Genomic DNA, 9,698 nt, shown 5'->3' with positions numbered 1-9,698 from the left:
AAATAATATCTCATAATTATATTACACTTTTTTTTAGATACATTTATATATCTACTAAAATGGTAAATATAGATTTTTTTACACTTATCAAAAATAAATTATGCAAATGTAGTCGTGGGCTATAAAATTGAACATAATTATGTATAAATAATTTTTAGTTTTAAAAATAAAAACATTCAGGGAAAAAAAATGGCTTTGACTGAGTAAAATCAAATCAAATTGATGAATGATATGAAAATTCGATATGAAGAAGGAATATATGTATTGTAATATGTTGTCTATTTTTTTTTTATTATTAATTACTATTTACATGAAAAACATAAATAAATTTGATGTAAAATAAAAATGGAGTGAAACTATGTAAAAAAAACTATTTATTGGTAGTACTCTAATCATATTTCTACACTAGAAGGCCTCGAGGCCATCTTCTTTTCAGGCTTCTTGGAGGATTGCCAGGGGTAGAAGGAACAAGGTTAGAACTCCGTATATCCAGATAGGCTTTATTATAGTCATGTAGATCAGTCTTTTGTAATGAATTGGAAGTTTAGACCGTTTGTTTACTAAGTGCAGTTTCTTGTCCTTTCAGTCTTGTGTGAGGATTTTAGGTTAGCTGATTGTACGGATGTAGTCCAAGGTAGCGGATCTAAGTTGTATTAAGGAAACAATTTCATCTCCAGTACTGGGATTTTCATGTAATCATAAATACCATATCTATAAAAATATAAAAATTAAATTAAATTTGTACCGCTACAAATGTAGTACTGTTACTAGATCAACGGTTGTAGAAGAGGGTGATTTAGTCATATTAACGCTCAACCACCAGATTTGAACCAAGTTAAGGGGACCTACTTCATGAAGCTGGGCAGACCCTGAAGGGCTAACGAACCCACAGGACTGACTCACTACTAAAACTGACTCATGTCGGAAATTATACCAACTTTCAAAGCGGTTCCACTCAATGAACAGTTAACCTTTGCTCTTCTGACGTCAGCAATCAACAGTATGACTTTACAAAATGAATTCGTTGACACCTTGCAGCTTCTGCTGAATTTTGTTTCCTATTTTTTCTTGAGTGCCTTCCATTTTACTAATTTATTCATTAACATGTCCTGTGTCCTTCAAAAGAAGGACATAATGTATATAATAGTGAGTACAATGAAAATTAATTACTGGAGATAAAAGCCTAATTATTTTTAAAAAAAATGGATTTTTCCAACACTTGAAGCTTTAAGAGAAAAGGCTTTGAAGGGTAAAAAGTTCGAATCTAAGAAAAGTTTAACATAAGAAAATATTATTGATAATTGATATTACTGATATTCTGGTCTTTATTATCAGTAGGACACAACTGAAACCACGTTATAGGTCTCGACTACTTGAATTGAATTGAAAAAAAAAAAATCAAATTAAAAATAAACCTTGAAGGTTTATTCCGACTCACAGATTGCGTTACTATGAGTAAAATTAAACGAGAAAAAATCTTTTGAAACTAAAACTGCTCATCTCTCTCTAATTCAGTGAATAATAACATTAAAGGGGATTTTTTTTTAAAATAATTTATTTATTGATATTTACAACTGTATAGTGACATGATAAAAACATGTGGAGAATCTACCCACTGATAGAACTCCAATAACATTTCTAGAGAAGATCTCGAGGCCATCTTCTTTTCAGACGCCTAGGAGGATTATTAGGTAATGAAGGAGAAGCCAGGCTAGAAACAAGTGGATTTGGGTGGTTGAGAAGTTTATTATGGAAGGAACGGTATCTGGTTCTGGCCAAATCGGCAACATATGGAACATTGAGGTCCTGATGGATGAGTTAATTTGTGACAAAGTAAGGAGCATTAAGGATTTTACGAAGGATTTTAGACTGTAAGGATTGGATTCTGGAGGAATTTGATGGTTAAGTGGAGCCCCAAGGGGATATTTAGTTTGATTGAGGTTCTTGCCTAATCAAAATAGTACTAGATACTAGCAAGGCATACTTTACTAATGTTCCTCACACAAAAAAAATAGTTTGTATATATAGAATATTATACACTATGTAATATATAGAAAATTATACGTATTGACATGAAAATCCTACCATTAGAAATAAGTATGGATTAAGAAAATCGACTAAGCCTTCAAAGAATGTTCTGAGCAATGTGTGGGTAGGTTTATGTGGGCTGATTCTTCTTCAGCACAAAAAAATATTTTTTTAACTGTACAGTCATCTTCAAATGTTTTCATGGCTCCGATTTTTATAATGTCAGAGCTTTAGTTCATGGAACTAATAGTGTATCAGTATTAGGGGAATCATGGTCTTTAGTATAACATGTTATTGAAAAATGTTTGTTAATGAAGAGATATTTCCTTCTTTTAGCATGTTAAAACGATATAATTTATAACGTGTTAGAGAGTCAGTTAAATGGAGAATGCCGTCACGCAACAGACCAGCTGAGCTCGTTACCATTTTGTTTGTTGTGTTAAGTTACTTGTTCGTAGTTTGTGTTTTGATTGTGTTAGTATTGTTATGGATGTTTTTATAACTAATAAAGCAATGGATGACAATAATAATAATGTAATGACAGTTTTCATTTAGCTCATCTTGATTCTCTCTGACAGAAGATCAACAAGCCACTCAGTTACATAACTTTTACACAACTTCTACTTTTCACTCAATTGAGGCATATTATATAATAATACAATAATACAAATAAATTACTTTAATCAAAACTTGGTACAAAATGTAACATGTTAAGCTGAAGATCATAAATATCCCTAGATCTTCAGTTTAACATGTTACATGGAAAAACATTTCCTTCTTTTACCATGTTAAAACTATATAACATATAACATATAATATGGTTAAGAGTCTATTACTAGGTCTGTTAAATAGAGAATGACGTCACGCAACAGACCAGCTGAGCTCGTCACCATTTTGTTTTTTTATTGTTAAACAATTCCCTTTACATCAGTAACAAGAACTTACACCAAGACTTACGAACTCCCTACGTACGAACAACGGATTCACGACACACTAACTCTCAAATTCTAGGACTATAAACACGAGACTTACCAGATACAAGATGACGTTTACGAAGGAGCTGGAATAGGGACCTCTTAAAATGATTTTTTTATTTATTTATTGATATTTACAACTGTATAAAAAATACAACAAGTAAATTTGATCATAATGACATAATGATATGATACAGGATGTAGAGAAACTACCCAGTAGTAGAACTCTAAAAACAGTTTACAATATAAGGTCACAGCCATCTTCTTTTCAGGCGCCTTGGATGATTGCCAGGAATGGAAGAGGAAGCAAAGTTAGAAACTAGTGGGTTTGGGTGGTTAGGGAGTTTATAATGGAAGGAATAATATCGGGTTCGGGCTAGATCGACTACATAAGGAACATTTTGGTCTTTATGGATGGTTTTATTAGTAACAAAATAAGGAACATTGAGGATTTTACGAAGGATTTTGGATTGTAAAGATTAAATTGATTTTTAAATTTCAATTTTAATGGAGAGGCATCATTGGATGACCTTTATCTTCATGCCTTCTTGAAATTTTTTTTTCTCCCTCTCTCTACATCTGATTCGCTGGTTGTAAAAATTCTCTTACAGCTGTGAATAAACTAAATTAAATCATAAACAATGAAAGAAGTAAACAATAACATGATGTTCTGGAGGGAAAGATTATAAAACAAGTTGCTCAAAAAATCCGCTAGGAGCTCTGATTTTAAATAGTGATGCTCATAATCCTATACTTATAATATTTAACATGGTAAAACATTTTACAATTAACACAACATCATGATGCCTTTGGGTGGGTTTTCACTATGTTGGTATCTACCAATTTCTCTACTCACTCTATCAAAAAGTCTAATCGATCAAAATGACTTTCATCTTTTTTTTGTTCTTGAATTTTTATCGGACTTATGTTAATTTAATTACCTAGACATATAATAGGGGTATTCATGATGGTTTGTTAAATGGAAAATGTTTTACCATGTTAAATGTTATGAGTATAGGATTGTGAGTAGCCCTATCTACAGTCATTTAAAATTTTAATTGCATAAGAGCTCCTAGCGGATTTTCAGAGGGACTTATAATGTATAATTTTTCCTATCACAGCTTCATGTTATTGTTAACTTCTAAGTTTTGATTAAAGTTATTTATTATAATATGCCTCAATTGAGTGAAAAGTAGAAGTTGTGTAAAAGTTATGTAACCGAGTGGCTTTTTGATCTTCTGTCAGAGAGAATCAAGATGAGCTTATTGAAAACTGCCATTACATTATTATTATTGTCATCCATTGCTTTATTAGTTATAAAAACATCCATAACAATCCTAACTCAATCTAAATACAAACTACGAACAAGTAACCTCACACGACAACAAACAAAATGGTGACGAGCTCAGCTGTTCTGTTGCGTGAAGGCATTCTCCTCTCTACCACGTGATATGTTATATCGTTTTAACATGGTAAAAGAAGAAAATCTTTTTCCATTTAACATGAGTTTTTCATTTAACATGTTAAACTAAAGATCATGAATACCCCTCATATATGCATTGCACTAATACCTTTGTTATTCCTGAGCACAATATATATTTCAAGGTCGTATTCCCATGTCCTACCTGTATCCGATATTTTTTACGTTCGCTCAGTTAACAGGTTTTTATAATAATAAAAAATATTATTATTTATAATTAATTACATCATATTATAAGGTGAAACCTATTTGTTTAGAAACCTCTACAAAGATAAATAAATAACTTCCTAGTTTCGAAATCATTATTTTGATGGAATGACCTAAGACAAATAATTAGAATTTTAAAATTACTTAACCTTGCTTCCTAATGCTTTGCTCACTCATGATGAGTTGCAACTAAAAGGTTTTTAAAATCTAGTTAAGGGTCAGTTCATATTTGCATTTCTCGCCCACCTGTTTCGTGACCGGTTTAAAACACTTTCGGAATAATGAGTCATGTTGCCAAGTTCGAATCTCTTTCAGTATTAGAGATAAACTCCTCAAGTCGAAAGAAGTTATTAATTATTTATTTTTAAAATAGAATTTAACTATTAACCCAATCTTTACAATCCAAAATCCTTCGTAAAATCCTTAATGCTCCTTATTTTGTTACTAATAAAACCATCCATAAAGACCTAAATGTTCCTCATGTAACCGATCTAGCCCGAACCCGATATTTTTCCTTCCATAATAAACTCCCTAACCACCCAAACCCACTCGTTTCTAACCTTGCTTCCTCTTCCATTCCTGGCAATCCTCCAAGGCGCCTGAAAAGAAGATGGCCTCGTGACTTTATATTGTAAACTGTTTTTAGAGTTCTACTACTGGGTAGTTTCTCTACATCCTGTATCATATCATTATGTCATGATCAAATTTACTGGTTGTATTTTTTTTATACAGTTGTAAATATCAATAAATAAATAAAAAAAAACAAACACTATTAACCATTTAATAGTTGCGAAATTCGAATACATTTAATTTAAAACAGTTATTTTTAATGTAACACATCGCTGGCTTTCTTCATAGAGGTGCATCATTAAGCATTCTTTTAGAAAAATTACAACTTTTCAATTAGTTTTCCGAAAGACCCTACTATTGAATCACAAGCCCTACAGATACACATAACATGCATTGAAGAGTAGCGTCAAAACTTGAGAATCAAAATAAATCCTGCCAACTCCCATGAAATCATCTTTACTCTCCGTCGTAAGCCTCTACTCTCCTGTCCTACAGTATTCTTTTTAAAATATCTCACTAACGCCTGTTGAACCAAATCGATACTTAGGACTCCATCTTGACAAGAGACTCACTTGGGATCCCTATACTAGATTTAAACGACAAGAAACTGCTGGCATATTTGGATTTTCACAACAACTACTTGACAAACGATATAAACTTCCCAATTACTAAAAAAAAATCTTATACGCTATAATAATCAGACAAATTTGGACATATTGGATAAATATACTCATTGGGACTCCTCCAAGCCATGAAATTCTTCCGGTATCCAATCCTTACAATTTAAAATCCTTGATACTCCTTATTAAGTCACAAATAAACTCATCTGTAAAGACTTCAACATTCCTTTATCTGTAGATTTGGCTCGAAATAGATATATTTCCTTGCATTCTAAACTCCTTAAACACCCTAACACATTAGTTCTTAATCTTTCATCCTTAACAATGACTGATAATCCTCCGAGGCGTCTGAAAAGAAGATGGCTACAGTACCTTTTGTTGTCATCCTTGTTTCAATCAAGACAGGTACTTCCCCCTCTGTTTATTTGATAATTTTATCAATATTTCCTATTACTTGTTACTATACCTCATCTTTGCCAGAGTTACTTCACCTATCTCTTTCCCTCTTTACCATATCTACAACTATTTCTAACAACTATTTTTCTACAATTCACTACTCTAGTTCTGTATTTAGTATTTTATAATACCTGGCTGTATTTATTAGTGACTAGTTTCCAATCTAACTATATGTATACTTCCTTAACTTAAGCTTATTATCATTTGTTTTATATATTTAAAAAAAAACTTTATATATTTTCTTATTTTCTCTGTATTTTCTCTGTATTTTAATGTTCTGTCAATTCTTACAATGCTTGTATCTTGTTTTCATTTAGCCCCAACGAAACCCTGCAAAATGGGTCGAAACGTCGGTTAACAAAAAATAGTTTTCTTTTAATACTTTGATACCTTAGTGACCGTCACCCTGACTATTTTCCTACAAGTATATCGATGACTTACTTCACAATGGTGCTAAGTAAATTTCCACTAGCTTTACAAACATTACAATTAAAGGTCCATTCTTTCAGAAAAATTATAATTTTTCAATTAATTTTCTTTTAAGTGAGAGACTTTAATTGTATCGTTTCAAAAGTTAGTCTAAATGTACTTAGCACCACTGTGAAGTAAGCTATTGATATGATAACAAAAACCTTTTTAAATGTTCCATACATGTCGATTGTCAGTGAACAATGATCCTTACATTGTATCCCAAAGAATGGTGCCAAAACTGGAGGATTAAAATAAATCCAACCAAATCACATTTACCCTTCGACGTAAGTCCATGACCTCTTCCCCTACAATATCCTTTAATAATACCCCACTTATTCCTGTCGAACAGATCCGTTACTTAGGACTACATCTCGACAAACAACTGACATGGAATCCTCATACAAGACAAGAAACTGCTCGTAGATTCCGACTATTGCACCATTTACTAGACAAACGGTCTAAATTGCCAATCCATTACAAAAGACTGATCTACATGACTATTATAAGGCCTATCTGGACATACGGAGTTGAGCTTTGGGGCTCCACTAAACCATCAAATTCCTCCAGAATCCAATCCTTACAGTCCAAAATCCTTAATGCTCCTTACATTGTTACAAATCAAGTCATCCATCAGGACCTCAATATTCCATATGTTGCCGATTTGGCCAGAACCAGATACCGTTCCTTCCATCATAAACTTCTCAACTACCCAAATCCACTTGTTTCTAACCTGGCTTCTCCTTCATTACCTAATAATCCTCCTAGGCGTCTGAAAAGAAGATGGCCTCGAGATCTTCTCCTCTAGAAATGTTATTGGAGTTCTATCAGTGGGTAGATTCTCCACATGTTTTGATCATGTTACTATATCACCTACATCAAATTTACTTGTTGTATATATTTGTATACAGTAATAAATAGTGTATATCAATAAATAAATTATTAAAATAAAAATGTCCCATAAATGTTAATTAGTTATAATTGTATTATTCTATGGCACAGTCATAACACTGCATAACATACAGATGAAACATTTAATTAACACATTGATATGTATCGAAGTATTAGCAATTATTTATATTATAGGGATCTTTGCCATATGTCATGTCATACATGTGCCGGGTATGTGAACATAGGGCACTTCGCAGTTCGCTGGTGGCGAAAAAGTCCTTGCTGAACAAATCTATTAAAAGCAGGTATTGTCTGCTGGTTTTGTCGGTGGGCAGGTCAATTATAAACAACACTTGCACCAAACACCTTTCTAAAAGTACGGTGGCACAAGAGGTGTCTTGTAATGTATTTTTCTTGGGCGTGGCTGATGATAGCTAATGAGGAAATGAGATTCCCACAAGGCGACGCCCCTTTCTGAAACAAGTGGAAGCATAAGTAACAGAGAGAGAGAGAGAAGCGGTAGAGGCACAAAAGTAAGAAGACCATGGACTTGGAGAAGTCCTAAGAAGGACTCTTCAGAAATGGAACTCCACGGCTTAGACGTCACCGATGGCTACGACAGCACTCTCGCCAAAGACGCACCCACGACGTGAATCATCCAAAGCAAAAGCTATTAAGATATATTAGGTAACAACTCATAATGTAATTCAATATTTTATGGCAGACCAATTATCTGAATCATTTCAATCATTCTAATAACATCATTGTAAATAAATACTTAGTTCCTTTACGTAGTTTATTTACTATCATATTACACAATACCACCCCTTATTATGTTATATAATGGTAACAACATTTTATAAATATAAAGGTATTTAATTAGTAAACTGGTAAACACAAAAAAAGTATTCAATTATAATAATAGTTTTGGAAGACTCAATATAAATTAATTAATTAACTTATTTTTGGATAATTGCCTTCAGCGATTATCCTGGCATCCCGACTACATCCCAAGACAGTACATAGCAACATAATGGATTTTTAAAGACATGATTAATTGTCAAATGACACAACAAATTAATTACTTTAGCCAGATTTTTTTGCTTAATTTCATTATAAATTTTATTTCCTAGTGAAATTTAACGACTTACAAACTCTTGAGAATTATGATAAACAAGTAATTATTCAGTTATTATTAACAATATTACATTAATACCACTTAGCACTTTATTTTATTTTAACAGTTTTTAATTGTTAACAATAATTATTTATAAGACAGAAATCTAAATATAAGACAGAATCAATCATAAAAGTGGAGTTATGTGCTATTTTATCAATCATTTAAAATTTAATTTTTATCTGAATAAATAATTGTGAATCCTTGCTGATTTCGTACAAGAGGATGCCTAAGTAGGCCGAAACGTAGTGACCTTATTAATAAACTTGTGGTGTAGCATTTAGAACGCACTTAACTCTTATCGTAGAGTTAAGTCACCGTCATAAGTCACCTCTCACGTGACCACAGTACTTTATTGTTGCGGTTCGTAGGTCACGTTAGGCAAAGTGAAACATGTCGAAACTCGCTACAATTATAAGTTTTTGGGCAAATATATAAGAGGAATGTTTCCCCACTTATTGTCATTACATTTGGTAAGGTTGATATGCAGCGATAGTTCTCAGTCAAGGCATACACATGAAGTGCGACAGTATAATCATGACTGTAACAATCACAGAATTACAATTATTATATTCCTCCAGGAGCAGGTAAAGCAGCGGGAATTTGTTGAGTAAAACGGGTAATTATTTTATTTTATTTTTTTTTTTTAATACTAATTATTTACTCTCCGTCGTAAACCTCTGCCCTCCTGTCCCACTGTATCCTTTCTAGATACACCACTAACACCTGTTGAGCAGATTCGATACTTAGGACTCCATCTTGACAAGAGACTTACTTGGAATCCACACACAAGACTGAAACGACAAGAAACTGCTCGTAGATTCCGA

General features: G+C 32.6%; 1 protein-coding gene across 1 annotated transcript in view; it reads right to left on the bottom strand.

Annotated features, from left to right (window-relative positions):
- Positions 1-9,698, bottom strand: part of Rcd6 (Reduction in Cnn dots 6) — a 90,547-nt gene that overhangs the window by 66,006 nt on the left and 14,843 nt on the right. The gene's annotated exons all lie outside the window — the stretch shown is intronic.

Source organism: Halyomorpha halys, unplaced genomic scaffold (assembly GCF_000696795.3).
Source record: "Halyomorpha halys isolate HHAL.00 unplaced genomic scaffold, Hhal_1.1 Scaffold1053.1, whole genome shotgun sequence".
In the NCBI taxonomy this organism is placed as follows: Eukaryota; Metazoa; Arthropoda; class Insecta; order Hemiptera; family Pentatomidae; genus Halyomorpha; species Halyomorpha halys.
Note: the sequence above shows the minus strand (reverse complement) of the source record. Positions and strands in the feature narration are given on the sequence as shown.